Source organism: Cetorhinus maximus, chromosome 4 (assembly GCF_964194155.1).
Source record: "Cetorhinus maximus chromosome 4, sCetMax3.hap1.1, whole genome shotgun sequence".
Classification (NCBI taxonomy): Eukaryota; Metazoa; Chordata; class Chondrichthyes; order Lamniformes; family Cetorhinidae; genus Cetorhinus; species Cetorhinus maximus.
The window spans coordinates 66,784,266-66,807,616 of record NC_135882.1 but is presented as its reverse complement, the minus strand read 5'-3'; the positions used below and the strand labels follow the sequence as shown (position 1 = coordinate 66,807,616).

At 49.6% G+C, this 23,351-nt stretch overlaps 1 long non-coding RNA gene across 1 annotated transcript in view; it reads right to left on the bottom strand.

Moving 5' to 3' along the window:
• Positions 1-21,848, bottom strand: part of LOC144679670 (uncharacterized) — a 76,473-nt gene extending 54,625 nt beyond the window's left edge. Inside the window, exons 1-2 of the long non-coding RNA XR_013576401.1 lie at positions 20,596-21,848; positions 19,856-19,956 (exon numbers count right to left, since the gene is read on the bottom strand). This is a non-coding gene — a long non-coding RNA (uncharacterized LOC144679670). The remainder of the gene's footprint in view (positions 1-19,855; positions 19,957-20,595) is intronic.
• Positions 21,849-23,351: the final 1,503 nt, after the last annotated feature.

Sequence of the window (23,351 nt, the reverse complement as noted above, 5' to 3'; positions counted from 1 at the left end):
TGACGAGTGCCTAGCTGCCCTCCTGGAAGAGATGGCAGCGTGGCGGGAGGTCCTTCTTCCGAGGGCCGGAAGACTGAGGCCTCCCCAACTGACCAAACACGCAGGGGAGGAGGTGGCCGAGAGTGTTAGCTCCCATGATGTGGTGTGGCGCACATGGCTCCAGTGCCACAAAAGGTTCAACAATCTCCTGTGCTCGGGAGGTTGCCTCAAGTCACTTAATGCGGCCATCACTCTTTCCCCCAACCCCTGCCCCCCGCCCAGAAACTCTGAGTACAGTAATGGCATTGAAAACTTCACGGCACATATCCCTCATTGGGTGTGACAGCAGAGATTGCCCATGCCCAGTTCACCCTGAGAGGGTTGAGCTAGGATGTGTTCTGCATCCGCAGCATGTGTGACACTGACACCCAGAGTATAGAATGGGGTTGAAAGTCAAGGGTTTGCACCTAGGCAGAGTGCTGGAACTGCGAAGCATGTCGAAGTCAGGGTGCTAACATGCTGGGAGGGGAGCTTCCAGTTGGCGGGGCACCAATCCATCTGCTGGTCTTTGCGCTCCACGTGCTTGTGCCTCCTTGCTTAGCAAAGTGATACCTTGTGGTGCCACATGTGAAGGAGGCAGCACTTGGGTAATGGTGGGGTGGGGTCAGCCCTGGCTTGTTTTGGGTGAGTGTGTGGCAGCTGCAGGGTGACAAAGAACTGGAGTCCTGCAATGTCCCGCTCTGGCTGGGTTGGCAGAGATACGATGGGGATTCAGGTGCAGGTCAGACTAATCAATGCTCCTCTCTCCTTTTCAAGAAACGACTGCGCACAATGCATCGGAGCGAATGTGGGCTGGCGGAGGGCAGGCCCCGTTGGCCATCCTAACGGCTTTCGAGCAGCAGGCCATGGATCTGAAGAGGCACCATGCCCTCAGGTCCACCGGTGGCAGTGAGGCTGGAGTGCCACGGGGAGGTATGTTTGGCAAGCAGTCAGGTCACCATGTGTGTCACAGAAGCCATGGCACTGCTGAATGCTCAGCGAATTAAGATAGCAACATGGGTTTACCCTTGATTATGGAAGGATGAGCGTATAATGACCCGGGGGAGCAGCATGTAAGTTGATATTGTCCGCACTGTAACTAATCAAATGTCCTTTCCCTTCCTTTCAGCATCACCAGAGCAGGGCCGGGAGGAGGAGACAGAGGGCCCACCTTTCACTCCTGAAGCCCCAGAACAAATCCACTCATCAGTGTCACACCATCTCAGCCAGGCAGGCACCAGCACAGATTCTAGCATCTCAGTGGGAATTAGATCATCAGCTAGTGTCCTGGGGCATGGCGGTGAGGGCACTTCACACTCACTTGAGGTGCGGGCAAAGACAGAGAGTGCCTAGGGAACCACCAGTCGGAGGACTGCTGGGGACCAGGCACATACTCAGTGGCTGATGTTGTGCCTCTGGAGTTGTCCCTGAGGCAGCGAACGCTGGAAGTGTAGCAGGGTATGCGGGGCAATCTGGCGGAGATACATGAGGCTCTGCGTGGCATGGTGCCCGTGCTTGAGGAGTCCACGTGGAGCATCACCGATGCAATGAGCCTCATGGCTGAGTGCCATGCTTCCTCCATGGAGAGAGTGGCGACTCTCATGGAGAGGCTCCTCCAGGAGACCCATCAGGGCTTCTTGGGGTTGCGCTCGGACCTGCAAGCCCTCACAGCAGCATTGGCCACAGCTGGTCAGTTCCAGTGTGAGAGATGGTTTGGGCACCAAGTATCCCAGCTCGGTGCCCATCCATTTACGGTGAGCAGGGAGGTCTGAAGCGATCTTGCATTGGCGCAGCAGCTGCCTGTCATCTCTGCTGGCTCCTCTCAGGGCGCTCCGGATGAGGGCAGCAGCTCCTCCACCCGTCTACCAGTGACTGTGGCATCCGATGAGGCTGCAGCGACTGACGAAAAGCCAGCTGTGGAACTGGCCGCTCCCTCCCAGGCGGGGCCATCAAAAGCTCCACGGGCCAGAGGACGTTTGCCAAGGTCAGCGAGGCCAGAAGGACAGCACAGTGAGCAGGCTGGCTCAGATGCCACTCCCAGCGAGGGGGCAGCACCCATAAGCATAAATTTAAGGTAACTTAGGTACACCACGGGTTTCTCACTGGTGCTTTTATGTTGGCCCATAGTACTTTGTGGAAGACTTGGTGTGATGTTTAACACCATTTTTTTTTACTTTATGAAGCTACATTTGTTCTCTCAATAAATTTTAAGATGTTGCCATGCCTCAGGGTGATTCCTTACTTCTGCAAGTGGACAGGAAGCCATGATGTTATGAGTGAGTTGGTTGACATTGAACTTTATTGACAAGGGCCTTAGTTAATGTTATTATCCAGGCTGATTTAGCACTCAGGTATTGAGTGTGGAGCCTACAGACCTGGCATGTGTTGAAGGTCCATCTGTGGTGTGCTAGCTGAAGGTTCTTTGGATTAAAGATCCCGGGTGTCCTTGCCTCCCTGAAGTATGCCCAGGTCAGTGTCTACCCCCTCAGCGTTCTCCTGTGTGTGCTCATCCTCAGACTCACTGCTGGACTCATCGTGTGTGTCCAGAGCAACTGCGTCCACACCTTCCTCATCCATTGCGTCGCCCCTTTCAAGCGCGAGATTGTGGAGAGCGCAGCATGCAGCCTCTATCAGCGACATACGATCTAGGGATATTGCAATGCACCCCCTGAGCGGTCCAGGCATCGGAAGCGCATCTTGAGAAGACCAAGGGCTCTCTCCACCACAGCCCTTGTGGTGCCGTGGCTCCTATTGTAGCGCTCCTCAGCTTCTGTCCTTGGATGGCGGAGAGGCGTCATGAGCCACCTTCTGAGGGGATAGCCCTTGTCACCCAGCAGCCATCTATCCAGCCGGGCTGAAGCATTGAAGAGCCCCGGCACCTGGGAGTGTCTGAGGATGTAGGCGTTGTGGGAGCTGCCTGGGTACCTTGTACAGACTTGTAGAATCTGCATCCTGTGGTCACACACTATCTGCACGTTCATGGAGTGGAAGCCCTTCCTGTTGACGAAGGCACCGGGCTCACCCGCTGGCGCCTTGATGGCCACATGTGTGCAGCCTATAGCACCCTGGATGCGGGGGAAGCCAGCAATGGCCGCAAAGCCTCTGGCTCGCTGTGTCTGGCTTGCCTGGTTCCAACGGAAGTGGATGAAGGTCAATGCCCATCTGAACAGAGCGTCTGTAAGTTGCTTGACACAAGTTTGGACAGCTGATTGGGAGACACCGCAAAGATCACCCACCGAACCCTGGAAGGAGCCGGAGGCATAGAAGTTGAGGGCAGCCATGACTTTTAAAGCCACTGGCATGGGGTGCCCACCCACACAGTTAGCGGAGATCTCAGGCCCAATCATCTGACAGATGGAGGTGACTGTCTCCCTTGAGAGACGGAGACTCCTTGGGCACAGCATCTCAGGCATATTGAGGTAGCTGCTTTGCCGCCTGTATACCCTGGCAACAGGATATTGGCATCTTCTGAGGTCCCTTCAACCTTGGACTTCCTGTTGGCCCTGCACTCCTTGTGCTTGTGCCTCTCCTCCCAAAGGTGGCTCCCCTGGAGGCTGAATGTGCACTCCTGGCCTCCTCCCCCTTCTGGCCCTCCCTTCCTCCTCAGAGGGGATGCTTCCAGTGGAGAGCACAACTCCCATTCCCAGGCTGAGGGAAGGCTTCCTGAAAGCTGCAGGCCCCAAAAATTATCTTTACTGTAGAGTCCTGATCAAGGCTTTTACTCCTGTCCAAGCAGCTGTGAAGAGTTTTGAAATATTCCTGCTCACACAGTCAAATTTAAGTAACTTTCACACTTAAATACTTGAAAGATCACATTAGTGACCCCACTCATCTCTCTTATCCTACCCGTGGATGAGGTTTATACAAATGTCTCCTACCCGCCTGCCTGTTGCGCCCATGTGACGTCCTGAAGATCACATGGGCTGCGAAAATTCGAGATCAATTGCTGCCTCAATGGCCTTAACTAGCCCGTTAATTGATGGCGGGCGTGCATCCGAACTTATAGCGCGCCTGCCTTCCCAAACATCGTGATGGCGTGCGGTGACATCGGGACACTCGCCCAATGTCACCGCGCGTCATTTTATGCGTTGGCGTGCAGGGCCCACCCCCACACGCCAGTGGGAAAATTCTGCCCAATGATTCTGTTTGTTCTCAAATAATTTTGGCTACAGAAGAGTTTGAATGCACAGGCCGTCTCTTGATTAATTTGACCTATCCATGTCTCACCCTTTAACTCGAGGAATACAACAATTCCCCTTAATACCTTGTAAACTTTCAGAGCTCAGTACAGCTGCAAATACCCCACTGAAAATTACAATGCCAGTGAAAAGATCAGCTCTTTCTCCTGGCTGCTGCTATTATTCACATTATACTCCCTATCTGTCACAATCTTAGTATCATAGAATCACAGAATGATATAACACAGAAGGAAGCCATTCGGTCTATTATACCTGTGTGGATTCTTTGGTAATGCTATCCAATTCATCCCACACCCCTGTTCTTTCTCAGTCATGCAAAGTTTTTCCCTCAGGTAGTTACCCCAATCTCTTTTGAATGTTACTATTGAAGTTCTTCCAAGCAGTGAACTCCCAATTACAAGATTGATCTGTCTAAAAAGGATTTCCTCATGTTGCCACTGGTTATTTTGCTAATCACCTTAAATCTGTGCCTGTTGCCTATCCTTCTGTCACTGGAAATAGTTTCTCCTTATTTACTCCAATATAACTGTTCTTGATTTTGAACACTTTTAAAACTTTCTCTGCTCGAAGGAAACCAACTCCAGCTTCTCCAATCTCTCCACATAACTGAAGTACTTCATGTCAAGCAACATTCTAGTAAATCTAAAATAAAATCCTAACACTGCAGATGCTGGGAAATTGAAATAAAAACAGAAAATGCTGGAAAAACTCAGCAGGTCTGACTGCCTCTGTGGAAAGAGAAACAGAGTTAACGTTTCAAGTCCATATGACTCAGCTCAGAGCTGCAACTTCTCCATGATCCTTCATGAAGTGTGGTGTCAAGAATATAAAAGCAAATCCAAAATAGTGCTAATGCTGGAAATCTGAAACAAAAACAGAAGACGCTGGAAAATCTCAGCGGGGCTGGTAGCATCTGTGGAGAGACAAACAGAGGGCAGAATCATCCCAGATTTGCACAAAGTGCGGTAGTGGGCAGGAAAAAGAACGTTTTATCCGTCGGCCGCAATGGCAGGTTTTCGTGCCATATCATCCCATTCCCAGTGCGTCCTGCTTCATTAATAATGCATTGCTGGGAAACACGCCGGATCGCTGGCAGGGCAGCCTCTCATTCACCCACCCCGCCATCACTTCAGACCTTCAGTAATCTGGGCGCCCCTGCACAGAGCTAGCACTCTCTAAGGCTGCTGGAAAGTCATGGCCACTAAATGGAGGAAACATGCTGCCTACAAATTTAGTGATGCCTCCCTCAGGTGCCTACTGGACACATTGGATGCCCGCTGTGAAGTTCTCTACCGCCACTCTGGGAGAAGACCAGCAATCAAGGTCACCAATCCAGCATGGGAGGCTGTGGCAGTAGTGGTCAGGGCCAAGGCCCTACAAAAGAGGACAGTCACCCAGTGCCGAAAGAGGATGAATGATCTCCCCCATTCCACCAGGGTAAGTCACTCTTCTCATCGCTCAACTCACACTCACAAACCTATTACACATCCACAGGGATCTCACTCACTGCCAGTTTAAAGGACATCATCATTCATTCTCTCAAACACACCTTCATCTGCCCTGTGGATTGTGTCCTCATCCTGTCTATGGCACTACTCACCACACACACATGCCAGGCATCCTTCTAATCTTGCCTAGTAGCTATCCTGCTTGCACTTTTCCATCTGTATTCATCCAGGACAAGCTGACACACAACAAAAGGGAGAGGTTGCAGACTGGTGGAGGAATGCCTGACATCAAGGTCCTCACAGACTTTGAAAAACAGAGTCATCCAGCTGGCCGGCGAGGATCGGGACCATTCCGGTGCTGATGGTGAGGTTGGCATTGCTCAACCAAGTGAGGATCCAGCAGTGCAACATCAGATAACCATGCTGTGAGTGAGTTCCCCTGTTCCGCAGTCCCCTGCCGTGCACTAATTATCTCTCCTTACTTTCTCAGGCACATCTGCGGAGCAGCCAAGGGGGTCCACAACCCAGGTCCTCGGCTCAAGCCCCAAACACAACTTGGAAGAAGAAACTGATCACACCCTAACTGAAGACCCCTCGAAGCACTCACTCACCCCCTGCACTAGTGCAGACACACACATCGGTGAGACCTAGTTCTAGAGTAGCCTTAGAGTCACAATCTGGTGAGCACATCACACTGACTGATCCACAGCAGGTGGCAGCAGGGACTTCCTAGGTTTCCGGCACTCAGAGGACTCCTGGAGGTCAGAAATCTGCTGAGTCCGAGTCAGATGAGGAGCCTTTGGACTCAGTCATAACTCAGTTACTGGAGCTGCAAAGGCAAGCTCAGGGACATCAGGAAGGGATGTCTGCTGCACCCCTCAGATTGCAAGGCACGATGGAGCAGTCTGACTGCCTTCAGGCTGAGGTGATAGCGCTGGCATGCCAATGCACTGAGGTCAACACTGGTAGGATTGCAGCCGGATTGGAGATCATGGTCCAGGACATCGGCCCTACACTGCAGCATGTGCTGAACTCCACTGCTGATGCCATAGTTGATCTTCAACAGTGTCAACATGAGAGGGTCGCAGGGCAGCTCAATCTCACTCCAGCTTTCCCTTCTTCTCAAGGAGTCAGCCAGGGGCCCTTGGGCACCCATAGGGAGGAGGATCAGCAGGTGTACCCCCCAGGTCCACCCACCCAGGTGACTCCAGGAGTGTCCAGCCCATCCAAATCCTCTCTTCCTGTAAGATAAAAGCAACATACTGCGGATGCTGGAAATCTGAAACAAAAACAAAAATAGCTGGAAAAACTCAGCAGGTCTGACAGCATCTGCGGAGAGGAACACAGTTAATGTTTCGAGTCCGTATGACTCTCCATCAGCACGTTTTTGTCTCTCTTCCTGTAACCCCAGCAGCTCCAGCTCCACAAGCCGAGGAGGGTGCCACTGCTACACAGCATGACCCCGAAAGCAGGCCGGGGCCCTCCAGGACTTGGTCCTCCAGAGGACGCCCGCCAAAGTCATCACAGGTAGCAATCAGCAAGCTACCTCCACCTCAGCTGTGGATGTTGGGGGATCACCAAGATGTAGTGGAAGGGTTAGGAAGGTTAAGAATATGTAACTCTTTCGAGTTATCAACGGTCACAGATTGTAACTCTTTCGAGTATATTCACAGTTCTTGGTTTCCGGGAGTGGGACATGAACCCACAACCTTCTGATTCAAAGGCGAGGGTGCTATGAACTGAGCCACAGCTGAATATGTAGTTGCACAGCCTGAACATGTTTGTTAATCACTTGTACATAATATTCACTATTGTAAATAAACTCCCAAAAATGTTTCCTTGCCTGTGGCTCCTTGTTATGATGAGCAGTGTTCATGTCACTCAGATGTGAAACCTTGGTTCCTGCACAAAATAAAGGAAGGTGTCTCAGTCCAGGGCCTCTTCCCTGTGCTTTGTGCAGCCTTCAGACCAAAGTGATGGTCCAGCTTCACACTCACTGGACACATCAGTGATGCCTGCACCTCGATGGTGCTTGTCATTGTTGCCAGAATGTTGTGGGCAGGTGTCACAGAGTTCCGTCATTCTCTCTGTGTGCTCTCAGCACCTTTAAGGTGGGGCTGGCCCCCCATCTCTGACCGGTGATGCTGTGCTCCTGAATCGGTCAGGTGCTGAAGGCTGACAAAGGATCAGATGCATTTAAAGTTTCACGGCTGCATCTCCATGATATGACCCTGATCATAGAGCGCAAGTGAGCTGCCCTCGGCCAGACAGGAGTCAGACATTCACAGAGGCTGTGTGAAGATTTATGAAGTGTCCTCACTGCATGTCATCTTCATCCTCCTGGAATCTAGCAACTATTAGGGCCTCCGCGGCGTCTCCATGACATGAGCACTGAGGGTATGCGCGCTGCCATCAGCCACACAGGAGTCAAACGTTCACAGATAAAAGGTGACGATGTCAGGACTGTCCTCACTGCATCACATCATCATCATCATCCATGAATCTTGCTGCTATTAGGGCCTCCCAAGCACGCCTGCCTCATCGCCAGCATCCTCACCTTCGAGAACATTATCATTGTCACCGCCTTTGACGTCCTCCCCATTGGAGAAGACGAGCAGCTCCTCCATCCCATCCTCAGCCAGGTCCTCCCCCCGTTGCAGCACCAGGTCGTGGAGCACGGAGCAAGTGACGATGATGCGTGACACCCTCTGGGGTCTGTATTGCTGTGTTCCACCGGGCCTGTTGAGGACCGGAACCTCATTTTCAAAATGCCTATTGTTTGCTCCACCAAAGTCCGGGTTGCAGCATGAGCCTCATTGTACCATCTCTCTGCTGCAGCCTAAGGCTGCCACACGGACATCATCAGTCACATCCTCTGCAGGTAGCTCTTGTTCCCGAGGAGCAAACCCTGCAGCCTCTCTGAACCCTGGAAGATGTCAGGGATCTGCTAAGGATGTAGGAGTCGTGGACACTTCCTGGAAATTGTGCGCAGACCTGTATGCTGTGTTTGTGGTGGTTGGAAACCAGCTGAACATTCAACGAGTGGAAGCCCTTGCGGTTGATGTAGTTGACTGCTTGTTGCCATGGAGATCTAATTACCACATGAGTGCAATCGAAGGCACCCTGCACCTATGGAAATCTGCGGAAATCCCAGCACTCTTGCTTCCTGGAATTCCTGATCCCGGGCGAAATGCACAAAATTGTGTGTCTTTGCAAAGATGGCGTCCATGACCTCGTGGACACACTTGCACGTGGAGGTTTGCGAGATCCTGCACAGGACATCTGTGGAGCCCTGGAAGGAGCCACTCGCGTAAAAATTGAGTGCTGTGGTCACTTTAACGGCCATTGGCATGGGATGACCCCATGGCGCCAAAAGCTGCAGCAGGCGGCATATGTGGCAGACCAGTTCCCCAGACATGTGCAGTCTTTGGCAAAACTGGTTCTCGGTCATCTGTAGGAATGACAGGCGCTGTCTAGAGACCCTGGGCCTAGCGAGGCTTCTATGAGTTACGGCTCGCTGTGGATCTTCAGCTGTATGCGCAGCAGGCCCTGCTGCCTCTTCATCTTAAGGGTAGAGCTTTTCCCTTTGCTGAGCCAGTCGTCATCATCGTCTTCTTCTTCTTCTCCTTCTTCTCCTTCTTCTTCTCTGCTCCCTGTAAGCCTGAGGCATACTGTTAAATTACCAGGCTCCATCATCCTGATGTTCTCCTCCTGCAGGATCAAAGAAAGAGACGTGTGGGCTATCATAGGTGTGCTAAGAACCTCTCTTAGTTATAAGGTCCTTTCACACATGCTGGAAAATGCTGGCCACCACTTGTATGGCCAGTATGTAATGCATTCATCAGCTGTCCAAAACCCCACCTACCACCACCCACTCCACTTGACCAATTGCCGGCAGCTTCGGCCATTGGACTGCATGCTGTGCTCTCAGCTCAGGCGCAGGCATTCTCCTAACCTGCACTGCAAGTCTGCGCTGTTAACTTGAACCATGATGGATACTGGTCCAGACCTTAATAAAGACATTGCAAGGGGCTGTGAGCCGGTGACTGTGCCATAGCCACCCTGTCCAGTCAGCCAATTGTTCTGCTGCCTCCTAAAACACATATTAATTTGCAGTCTGCATCCGAGGGGTGAAAAGTTTGGAGCATTTGGTGGCGCTTTCATGCTTTTGCATTGCTTGAGTGGGCAGTACATTTTCAGAGACCTGACTCCAAGCATCTCAATGGAGCTGCTGCTGAACGGTCTCAGCTGCGGAAGGATGCTCACTTTTGACAAGCTTTTCCAAGTGCGTGGCCACTTCCCTCATCCCCCACCAACCCCCCCCTCCCCTGGCATGTTCTTCTGTACTTCCTTCAGCCTGTGCTGCCTTGCCCTCGACCCTCCCCCACCCCAGCCTGACTCACACTGAAGCCGTTGCTCCGGCGCCGCACTGAAAGCCAGCTGGCAAAAAGTGACCTGCCTTTTGCTCCCGTAATTGCACGGTGACACCCCTTCCTTGATGAGCAATTTTCATGAGCGCTGCGCAAGGCTGTGTGCACTCGCCTCCAAGTTCCCCTCGAAGTTCAGGTCGCCAGGCGCACGCCTTTTAAAGGCAGTCATGAAACATGCCGTTCTGAAGTCATGCCGACGTGGATGGTAAATTTGATGTGGAGGATGATTCCGGTGAGCAGGGCTTATAATTAGATGCAAATGTATTAAAATGACATCCCCGACATGCGACGGTTGGAAACATGGCCCGCCCTTGACGGGTGAAGTGGATGTTCACAAATTGGTTTCACGACGACGTAAAAACCAATGTTGGGCCTTCTCGCCATCTTGCCCCCCACAACACCCATGATGCCCAACACCAACGATGCTGTAAAATTCCGGCCAGAGTTAACATTTTGAGTCCAATATGACTCCTCCTCAGAATATTTGAAGAAGAGTCATATTGGACTCAAAACATTAACTCTGTTTCTCTACAGATGCTACCAGACCTGCTGAGCTTTTCCATCATTTTCTGTTTTTATAATTGAAAATAATGCTCTAGCTGAGGCCTAACCAGTGTTTTTAAAAGGGTTAGTGCAACTTCATTACTTTTGTACACTGATCATCTATTAATAAAGCCAAGGATCCCATTAGATTTTTTAATGATCTTCTCAATTGGTCCTGCCACCTTCGAAGACCTGTGTAAACATCCCCAGGTTTCACTGTCCCTGCATCCCCTTTAAAATTATACCATTTAGTTTATATTTCCCCACCTCATTCTTCCTACCAAAATGCACCATTTCAGATAAAAGCAAAATACTGCAGGTGCTGGAAATCTGAGATAAAAACAAAACGCTGGAAAAACTCAGCAGGTCTGGCAGCATCTGTGGAGAGAAAAACAAAGCTAATGCTTTGAGCTTTTCCATCGTCTCCTGATTTTATTGCATCATTTCAGAGTTTTCTGCATTAAATTTCAATTCTCATGGCCGGAATTTAACGGGTGGCCGGGTTTCCCATCACTCCCCAAACCCCCCCAGCTGAAAAAGCCGGCCAGAAATTCATCCTCACTTCGGACAGCTGCCCTGCAGCCTGCAATGCTCTGAGGGGCATTAGTTGGCTGGAAATAGTCGTTCGACACCACATCATCTTTGAGGAAGGCCTATCTCTAACAGCTGCGAGCCATCTGATTAAATGGCAGCTTTCTGGTCCCAGCGAGTGCATCCAATCCCAGCCAAGAAGAGCCAGGACCTGGATGCGCTAAGTCTGGAGGGCTCTCAGCGGGGGCAGGACAGGAGGCCCCAGTGGGTGGGAAGTTGGGGGGCAAGGTGTTGGGGACCAGGTTGAAATAGCCTGGGGAGGGGGCATCCAGGAGGTTGGGGGAGGGGGCGATTGCAAAAGGAGGTCCATGAATGAAATGCCCTGACTTTCCTGCCTGAGGCCTAAGCAGACGACAGCTCTGGGCCTCCCCCCCTGCCCCCACCATCCCCAACCACCTCACGCTGGCTGAAACATTGTGGCCACGGTGGGAAGTGACATCTAAGCTGCCATTAATTGGCCACTTAAGGACCTCAGTTGGGGAGAGGATGACGGGTGCCCATGGCCTTGCCGCCAGCCATAAAATTGCAGTGAGGGCAAGGGTGGGCAGGTAGGCGGTGGGGAAATCACCCTGCAACATTTTACGGGCCCCCACCTGCAAATCCACAAATGGGGATCCCATGTTTGCGTATTTAGCTAGACTGTCTGTGTCCTCATGAACTCGTTACTATCATCTTCATTATTTCTTACATCCCCAAATATCATATCAACTGCAAACTTTGAAAGTTTAAGTCCAGGTAATTAATAAATATCAAAAAGAGTAGTTATTCTAGAACTGACTGTCATGAAGATGAGCTTTATGCCATTTAATGATTTTTAATCCATTGGCTGTAAAGCTAAATTGAACTTTTAAAAACAGACTTTTTAAAAACACAGTGACTAAAGTGACTTGAGATCACAGTCCATGATGGTTAATCCCAATTTGCATTACTATACACTCCACATTCTAATTCATTGGACTGGGGTCAGGCTGTCTGTAAAACCTATCATAGAAAATAACTTCAGGGGAGTGTGAAGAACTCATATTTGATGTCTCATTAGCAAGGAATCGATGGCAATCACCTAAGGATTCAATTGTTGGAGGCAGGCTTCAACAATGGGACCTTGCTTTACTTAACTTTCAAACATAAGCAAATCAAGTCACCTTTGGAATACACGACAATGGACAGAATTGTCCCAGAGTTGCACTAAGTGTGGTAATGGGATGGAAAAAGAACGTTTTACCTGCTGGACGCAATGGCGGCTTTTCACGCTGTATTGTCCCAATCCCACCTCATTAATCATGCATTCCCAGGAAACACGCTGTATTGATAACGGTTGGTCTCTCGTTTGCCCTCCACAGCGTCACCTCTCCACTTCCTCACGCTAGGCGCCATGTTTAAAGTGCAGCTCAGTGCTTCTAGCCCAGGACTGCTGCACAGAAGATATGACCCAGAAAGACAAGATAACTGCAGCCCCCCATTCAGTGACACGTCCCTTGAGAACCTTTTGGATGCCTTGGGGGCCCGCTGTGATGTCCTCTACTCCCGCTCTTGGCGAAGGCCAACAAGCAAGGTCACCAATCTATCAGGGGAGGCAGTGGCAGTGGTGGTAAGTGCCAACACCCTGCAAAAGAGGACAGCCACCCAGTGCAAGACGATGAATGGTCTCATCTGTTCCGCCAGCGTAAGTCACTCTTTTCATTACTCTCAACTCACACACTCTCAAACCCATCACACATCCACAAGGGTCTCACACCTCAAGGGACAACACTGCTAACTCTCACAAACACCTTCACATCTCCATCAGGCTCATATCTTCTGGAGCTCACGTCCTCATCCTGTCCATGGCTCCACTCACCACACAAACATTCCATGTAGTGCCATGTGTCCTACTCACATTCTCTCCATCTGTTTTCATGCAGAAGTGGCTCACAACAGCAGGGAGAGTTCCCAGTCAGGTGCTGGGTGGATTGGCCCACATTAGGCCCCTCACTCACTTTGAGGAGTGTGCCATCATGCTGACTGGTGAGGATGTGGACCCTGCCTGTGGTGATGGTGAACACTCACCTGAGGATCTTGCACTACATCATCCCTCTCTCAATGCAACTGTGAGTGCTCTCTCTCCTGCTTTTGACTCTGCTGCTATGCACTACTTATCTCTACTTTGGTTCATAGGGAGCTCTGCCAAGTGACCAATACCCTCAGCCAGCCAGTCCCTCAACTCCATCCACGTCCTCACCTCCAGCCAAGAGGATAGATCCTCCATTGAAGAGCTGGAAATAAGCAGCCTGGAAGACCTACCACAGCGCTTACCCACACCCTCCACCAGTGCAGATGCACACATCTCGGAGGGACCTGGATCTAGAGTAGGCTTGGGTTCACAATCTGGTGGTCACCACACATATGTCCGCAACAGAAAGAGGCAAGCTCAGCCGAGCTCTCCAGCACTTGGAGGGCTGCTGGGGAAGAGGCATTTGTGTGGTCCGAGTCAGATGACAAGCCACTAGATTTGGCCTTCCAATTCATCCTGGAGAGTCAGCAGAAGGCAGAGAACATCACACAGAGCTGTTGGAAGCACTCAACAGAGTGGCACATGAGTTGGAGTACTGTGTCCGCCTGCTCTTTGATGCAGTGGCGCCCATATGTGCGCACGTGGAGGTCTCCCTGGGACGGATGGTGGTTGCCATAGAGACCCTGATCCAGCAGAACTTGGAGAAGCGCGCAGACCTGCACTCCATCATGGTAGCCATGGGTGAGTTCCTGCAGTGGCAATGCGAGAGGGAAATGGGGCACCTCAACATCCCTCCAGGTGCTCCCTCCCCTCAAGGAGTTAGGCCAGGACCCTTGGGCACCAAAGGGAGGAGGAGCAGCAGGTGGGCACCCCTGGGTCATCCACTCAGGAATCACAGAGGCTGTCTACTTCCTCCAAGTCCCCTTTGACTGTGACACCCTCAACTTTGTCCTCTGTCACCGCGGAGGGAGCAGCTGGCCTACAGGAGGACAGCCAAAGCATGGCCTCAGCTCTCCAGAGGACCCATGCCAAAGTCACCAGAAGCAACAGAACCATTGCACAGGCTGTCTCCACTCCTGCTGTGGACGTCAGGCAGCACCTAGAAGTGTAAGACCTAGAAAAGTTGAGGAATTCTGATCACAATTAGTTGCATGGATGAATGCATTTTATCTCTTTGTAATCTGAAAATATATTCACTGTCACTGAATGATGTGTAACGATGTCTTTCAGTTTCATTGACGGGCTTCATGAGTCCTCCCTTTCATCCCCCTGACTAGCAGTTCAGCTGCACACAGCCAGTCCACGAGTGATTCTGGAGGGAGAAGTGTGTGTGCTGCAGGGCCTTTCAGAGTCTTGTGCAAGCACTCTCCCATGTAAGTAGATCCTTCTCCCATCAAACTCTTCTCAATGTCCTGAGCATTTTCACTGCTGCCTGCTGGGGTTCGTTTCCAGTTGTCCATCTGAGCTGACCTGCATCTCCACCCACCCACTGATCACACTTCCATGCAGCACCTGTTCCCACCCACCATATGTCTCCTTTCACTCTCGGATTTGCAAGCATCGTGCATCTAATATTTTTCTTTAGGACCCCCATCCTTTCCCCTCCCCCAGTCACCCATGACCTACCAGCCATAACATTTTTCTTTTGGGGGTGTCCACGTGAATGTGCACGTTCCTTATCTTTCCAAAAATCGGCTCCCGCATCCACATTAATCTCCCCGACCTTCTTCCCACACCCAGGGTCGGCATCTGCCTCCAAGTCCCCACTAACCACCCTCACCGTCCCTTCTACCGCTACCGTCACATCCTCACACTCCCACCCTACCGGCTCACTCTGCCCTCTGTCATTCTCACCATCCCCTCATACCATGCCTACCCTCAATTTGCTCCCCAGGAGGTAAACATTGACTCCACAGAACACTCCCTTGCACTTTCACCTGGACATCCACTTCTCCAGACGTCTTCCTCCCCCCTGGACACCTTCCTCTCTCCAGACTCCTTCCTCCTCCTGGACTCCTTCCCCCACTCCAGACACCTTCCTCCTCCTGGACTCATCCCCCTCTCCGGACATCTTCCCTTCTCCGGACTCCTTCCTCCTCCTGGGTTCCTTCCTTCCCCTGGACTCCTTCCCCCTCTCTGGACTCCTTCCCCTTTCCGGACTCCTTCCCCTTTCCAAACTCCTTCCCTTTTCCAAACTCCTTTCCTTTTCCAAACTCCTTCCCTTATATCTTCCTCCCACCTTACACTTAACTCCCCAGTTGCCATATTCTCCCCGTTACCCCCTCCTCCCTGTACTCCCTCCCCCCTCCCATCCTCACCCCCTGACACATCTTGCTCTCCCAACCCCCGGTACATCTTCCTCTCCCAAACACAGCAGGACCTTCCTCTCCACTCCCTTAATGATAATCCGTGACAAACCATGGCCAAGACACTGAAGTCCCAGAGCAGACCCTCAACAGTGATTTTCCACCTTCCATGACCTGCTTCGCGGTGGAGCCATGTCCATGAGAATCACCTAGCAGGCCATGGACATTCCTCCAGAGTCCTGGTGCTGTCAGGCTGCAGGATTTTCCGTTCCTCGGATGTCTGCAAGACCCTGAGGTAAGTCCTGACCTCTGCACGTTACAATTGTCAAGACGTGTTCTGCACCGACATGTTTTCTCGCCAACATGGGCAATAAGTTTGACACGGGGCGGGGGGGCTGATTCTGGCGAGCTAGGTTTATAATGACATGCAGATGTATTACAATGAAGTTCCCGACATGCGGCGGCAGGAAACACGGTCCACCATTGGTGAGCAGAGCGGAGGATTACCAACCTGTTTCAGGACAGTGTGAAACCAATTTTTGGCCTTCCCGCCATATTGTCTGCTCACGCCTGCCATGATGCCCACCACCAACGGGAGCAGCCAATTCTGCCCAATGCCTTTTTTCAAAATTCCTTTGGTAGTTGGAGAAGGAAGGTCACATGACAAGCCAACCATTTGTATGATTTAAGTACATGCTTTCTCAGAAAAACTGAGGACAAGCAGCTAATGGAGAAGCCCTAAGTGGGTTCGTCCTGCCTCCTTTTTCCTCCAACCTACCTGGTAAGCTTCGAGCCCTGTTTGCTGAATGTGAACTTCCAGGGACGCCCTCTGCAAATAGAGATTTCTGAACAGAATCCAACCCAGCACAACTGTCTCCTGAAGAACAACCAACTCAGTTGTCTACATTTTTATATTGGGGGCATCAAGACCACCAAATTCAGCCTGAAGTCAGCTGAGTCACCAAACTACAGAATGTATACTCTTTTACTTTGTTATGGACTCTAGTTTGGTTGGTTTAAGTATAATAAAGCTAATCCCTACCTTTGTTAAGCTCAAGAAAACCTGTCCTATTGATTCTTTCACGATCACAGTGCATAGACAGTTAAGCGACCATTGAATTGGCAGGTATCTCCTTTTCAAACAAAAACAACCTGTTATGGTCAAACGAGGAGAAGGCAAAGAGGGGAGGCATTCAACCTCTCCTCAGCTGGTGACCCTTGGGGAAAACCACTGTATACTTTCCTCCAGTCTGAGAAACATCATTCACCACTACTCTGTTTTCTGTCCCTGCATCCATTTTGTATCCATACTACTGCTATCTCATAATCTGGAGCTCGCCTACATAAGGGATAACTAAGAAAGATAAACAAAGCATTCATAATATCTTTCACATTGGTCTCAGCCAGCTGGAGAACCAGATGGCTGCTCTTCATGCATTTCATTTATAATAACAGGATGCTGCTGTCAAGCCAAAAAGACATTCTGCCTATCACACAAATGAATAATGTGATATATGCATTTCAGTGCCAGTGTGATAGTAGGTATGTAGGCTGTATGTCCCAAAGACTGGTGGGTCATATTAAACAGCATGTCCCTTTGGCTGTTTGTAACAGGCAAGATACAGACCATACCCAACCAGCCCGTGCTTGCGAAACTCAAAACACAGTGTCCAACATTAGATGTGATTCCACGATTGGACAATATTTGCTAAACAATCCTGAGTGTGCTCAGAAATATGCTGAAGACCAATTTAAGATTATCAGTCGGGCTCACAATTTGGCGCATTTATACGTGCTAGAAGCTACTTATATTAATACACAGGGCCCTGTTCTTTGCAGACAGAAAGAACATGTACACACATTGCACCTGTCTCAACTAAACAAAATAGGTGACAGCCATTCTCTGTATCATTCCCCAGGGCAATGTCTTGACCAATCAGAGTCAACCGGCCTGGTTTGAATTTAAACAAAGCTTGGCAGTTAACTGTCAACCATCAGTTAACTGGTGCATTCTCCATGGCAACGCCTCTACCAATCAGAGTCCATTTGCCAACCAATCAACACTCTCTTTTCATGAAGTGTAAATTGTTATTCCTTTTACATTTGGGGCAGGAATTTTCGCTGAGCGGGCAGGTGCCTGCCCGACCCACTCGAGTGCAAAATGACGCACAATGACGTCAGGCGAGCGTCCCAATTTCATTGCGCACACGCACGATATTTCAGTCAGCGGGCGCACGTGGGAGTCAGCAGACAATTAACGGGCCTATTAAGGTCATTAAAGTAACAATTGGATGATTTTTATTTGCCACCCGTCCAACCTTACAGTTGGCGGGCAGGCGAAAAAGTTTCCAACAACAATTAAAAATTAAATAAAATTTTTAAAATTTCGTTCATAACATGTCCCTGCTCATGTGACAGAGTCACATGAGGGGACATGTTTTTAACAGTGGAAACTCTTTATCTTTGAGTTTTTAAATCTTCAGCTCCCTGAGCAGCTCTGTGCCTCAGGGAGCTCTCATTGTGTGCACCCGTGCGCATACACTGACTTCCTCCCACCCCCGCCCCGGCAACACTGCAGCACACATTTCAGGGTGGCTGCCTGTTAATTGGCCAGCCAGTGTGTAATCGATGTCGGGGCCTGATCGCAGGCGGCGGTCGGCTTTGCGACCACTCCAGGGCCTGCCCGCTGTGCCCACCTGACAAGGTAAAAATCCTGCCCTTGGTATTCTTGTGAATTGTCCTGATGAGTGCAAAACAAAAGCCTAGATGACATAACACTTTTCCCAGCTGTACTACCAACCGACTGATCATAGAATGGTTACAGCACAGAAGGGCCCTTCAACCTGTCATGTCAGGTTTGTAGAGCAGCTATCTAGTTCCCCAGCTGGCTGAGACCAATGTGAAAGATATTATGAATGCTGTTTATCTTTCTTAGCTACCCCTTATGTAGGCTAGCTCCAGATTATGAGATCAATGTATCCCAGTCTGAATGTCAGAAAAACTATCACAATGTTCCAAATGTACTCTAACACTTAAGCTAGCTGAGGCAGAGCAGATTGTTACCCAGTTTATGCTAACCTGCTTACTAAATCCAATGCCTGAAAGAGAAGAATCTATTATATCGTACAAGATATTAACAGAGCTTTAAAACTCTCATGTGTCACCTCGTCCCACTGGCCAAGTAACTGTACAATGTTTAGTGCAGTTTCTTCATACTTTTCTGTATTGTATGTTGTAATTCTGTATTGCCAGCATGCATGTTGATTTCACAAATTGAATCCTTTTCCGGGAGGCAGGGAAATATTCAGTCATTCTCCAGTCTGTACCTGTCTCCTTTAAATCCTGAAGACGCTAAGAACACTTTCTACAATTGGACGTTGCACATCTGCTGGAATGGGTGAATGTTCATGTTGGGTAGTGGTGTAAGTGCATGACACTCCTATACTGGAACTAGTGCTCATATTGTTTACCTAGATGTCTGAGTAGTATGCATTGATGGTATTTGTGATGATGGATACTTAGGTTGTTCTTGGTGCAGGTGATCCCTGCAATCAACTATTTGTATGGAGAAAGCTAAGCCTTTAACAGCTCTCTAATATTTTTGCCACACACAACATTGAATAATGCTTGATATTTTCTATGCTAGTATTTTATACTACTTTGTTAAGTGTTTTTTTATACTAGCTTTAACTTAAGTGGCTCACAAAGGATGACAAGTCAGTTTGCATATATTAAAACTTGCAGCAGGGCACGTACATCTGCTGAAAAGGGAGGAAACATCTGGGCAGACCAGACTATAGGGTGAGATAAGCAGATGTAAGTGCAGCTAATACAGTTTAAGTTTAGCCATAACTTAGTGTAAAAGCAAGAATAAACGATGGAACAGATTAGTCTGGCATTTAATAATGTAAAAATCAACACAATTAACAGGAGGTAAACTTGTTTAGAGATAATGAAAAAGAACTAATAAAGAAATGGATAGCTGATCAATGTAAAGAATAATGTTCAGGATCGATAAGGGTGAAATCCATGGAATTTATTGGCATGATTGGAAGTATATCCCTTGTACTCTGATACTTGGGAGTATGACTCATTCCATCTTGATTGCCTGACCCAGTTGAGGTGTCCTGGATCATGATCCAGCCACATAGATGGTAATTTTCTATAATTCATGTGGACTTTGGGCTTAATAAAGATAGACATGAAGCTGTTATGTGTTGAAATTCCTCGAGCACACTTGATGAACACACACACTCAGGCCAACACACAATGTCAAAGATAATTGGACAAACAATTAGTGTGCAATTTATTTTTATTACCAATTTATTACCTGTTCTCTTTCCATCTGTTTTTGATCTTTCTGGTCATACTTCCTGCAAACAAGAAGGTACACAATGCTCTGAGATTTCTCTCCTGTTTGGAACCTTCCCACTGCAGCATAGTTGAAATAGAATGAGCATTAAACAAATCATTCTTACTCTACTAGCATGAATGGCTGTTCCAATACACTGTGGTACCAGACTGCCTTAGAGTCATATGGTAAGCATGGTTTGTGTTCCACTGTTTGAGTAACAATCTTTATAAATTGTTATTTTAAAATATATTGACCTGGATTTTGCTGTAATAATAACTGTGAGGCTATAAGTGCTCACTGTTATTACAGGCTAAATCTGACAGCAATGTCTCTGGACATGCATGTTATGGGTGGAAATTAAGAAGTTGCTGTCAGAGATACTCTGGGTGCAGTGTTGTCATCCTCGTCAATATTTCAGCATTGAAATTACTGTAATGGTGTGAATTTGGAGTACTAGCCACAAGTTCTACGCTAAAAGCAGCTGAAAAAGTAGGGTCTGATACATTTAGTAATTGATAAGCACTGCTGAACAATCTCTCTGGCCCTAAAAAATGATAAATGCAGAATCTCATTCCCTCAGCAGAAAATTAATGCTGCCAATTATTTTTTAGAAAAATACTTTTTCTGTGTCTCTTTTCTCTCTTCCCTTTAATCCTATTGCATTTCCTAATCTTTATTTTGCTTTTTGTATATAATTTATATATAACTTATATTACCTGTTTTATTACCTCCTGGTTTCGACTTTGTTGTCTCAAAATTGGGCTCCGTAGCACCACTGGTGCCATTGATATGGAAGCCCTGAAGTCAGTAAATGGCATTTCTGTCCACTTCTGGTGCAGCCTACACAGTGCCCCAAGCGTGGACATGCTGTGCATGCACCAGAAGCATCAGGAGCACTAGGATTGTGATATCAATCAGCCGTTCTGGCTGATTTTCTGCATGTAGTGGAAACATGGACCACACAGATTTTCTGTATACATAGGCTATTCAAATATATCATCATTTAGCCAGAAGTAATGAAAAGAACAACTATTTTAGAGTGCAGAAGAGGTTTACAAGAATGGTTGCAGGGATGAGAAACTTCAGTCACGAAGATGGATTGGAGAGGTTGGGACTGTTCTCCTTGGAGAGAAGAAGGCCAAGTGGGGATTCGATGAATGTGTTCAAAATCATGAAGGGGCTGGATAGAATAGATAGGGAGGAACTGTTCCCGCTCGTAAAAGGATCGAGAACGAGAGGGCGCAGATTTATAATGATGTGCAGAAGAAGCAAATGTAACGTGAGAAAAAACTTTTCACACAGCGAATGGTTCAGGTCTGGAATGCACTGCCTGGAAGTGTGGTGGAGGCAGGGTCAATTGAGGCATTCAAGAGTGCATTAGATGATTATTTGAATAGAAACAATGTGCAAGGGTACGGGAAAAAGGAAAGAGTTTGGCACTAAGTTATAATGCTCATTCTGGGCGCTGGTGCAGACATGATGGGTGAATGGCCCCATTCTGCGCCGTAACATTCTGTGATTCTGTGGTTTTCTTTTTCCTTCCCATGTGCTTTCAATTAACCTATCCGGCTTCTTCCTCGCACACACAAGCTCCACTTAAACGATTCATTTTGCTATCAGTTTCAAGACTTCATTAACTCGAAAGAGTTTGAGCAAAGCACCAATAACATTACAAGAGACAGCAAACAACAACCAATGGATGATCTGTCCGAGTTGACCATAGGTCCTCGTGGGTAAGCTGACAGGCCAGGACAACTCTTTCCAGCTGCAGCATAGTATGCCCTTTTTGCAACATCTTTCAGAACCTTTTTCTTGAGAAAACCCAGTTTGGTATATTGACAGGGTCTTATTGTCCAATACAAATTAATCTTAGTACAAAATACCAATGGTACATCGAACAAATGGGTAAAAGTCAGCTTTAAATTACCTCCCACCATGCAAGATCTCCTAGCGCTCACCGTCCCCGACAGTGCTCGCCCCCCCCCGACAGTGCTCGCCCCCCCCGACATTGCTCGCCCCCCCCGACATTGCTCACCCCGCCCGACAGTGCTCGCCCCCCCCCCGACAGTGCTCACACTCTGGCAATGTACAACCCCCAACAGTGCTCACCCTTCACAGTGCTCGAACCCCCTGACAGTGCTCGAACCCCCTGACAGTGCTCGAACCCCCTGACAGTGCTCACAGCCCGACAGCGCTCACGCCCCCGACAGCGCTCACGCCCCCGACAGCGCTCACGCCCCCGACAGCGCTCACGCCCCCGACAGCGCTGTCGCCCCCGACAGTGCTCGCCCCCCCAACAGTGCTCACGCCCTAAACAGTGCTGATCCCTGGCAGTACTCTACCCCAACAGTGCTCGAACCCCCTGACAGTGCTCGAACCCCCTGACAGTGCTCACAGCCCGACAGCGTCCTCACCCCCGACAGTGCTTACGCCCCCGACAGTGCTCAGCCCCCGACAGTGCTCAGCCCCCTGACAGTGCTCACCTCCCCATTGGAACTCACCCCCTGGAAACTACTCACACCCTAGAGAGTGTTCACATCCTGACCGTGCTCATCCTCCAAAAATGTTCATTCCACACACCCCCACCCCCACCAATGATGCATACTCATCCGACATCAGCCAGACAGAAGCCAGGGATTCTGGAAGGTGAGCTGGGTGAGGGGTGGGGTTGGGGTTGAACATTGTCACGGGCATTGTGAACATTGTCGGGACAGGGTGAATATTGTTGGGGAGGGGTGTTAACATTATCAGGAGGGAGGTAAACATTGTCAAGAGGGTGGAGGGGTTTACCTTGTCGATAGTGGGGTGAACTCTGTCACGAGGAGGTGAAGAATTATCAGGGAGGGGGGGTGATCATTGTTGGGGGATAAATGTTGTCAGGAGGGTGTGAACATTGTCAGGGAGGAGATGCATATTGTCTGGAGGGGGGGTGATCATTGTCTGGAGGGGGGGTGAACATTGTCAGGATGGGGGGTGAACATTGTCAGGATGGGGGGTGAACATTGTCGGGAGGGGAGGTGAACATTGTCAGGATGGGGGGTGAACATTGTCAGGATGGGGGGTGAACATTGTCAGGAGGGGGGGTGAACATTGTCAGGAGAGGGGTGTTGAACATTGTCGGGAGGGGGGAGTGAACATTGTCGGGAGGGGAGGTGAACATTGTCGGGAGGGGGGAGTGAACATTGTCGGGAGGGGGGAGTGAACATTGTCGGGAGGGGGGGTGAACATTGTCGGGAGGGGGGGTGAACATTGTCGGGAGGGGGGAGTGAACATTGTCGGGAGGGGGTGTTGAACATTGTCGGGAGGGGGGAGTGAACATTGTCGGGAGGGGGGGTGAACATTGTCGGGAGGGGGGGGTGAACATTGTCGGGAGGGGGGGGTGAACATTGTCGGGAGGGGGGGTGAACATTGTCGAGAGGGGGGGGTGAACATTGTCGAGAGGGGGGGGTGAACATTGTCGGGAGGGGGGGTG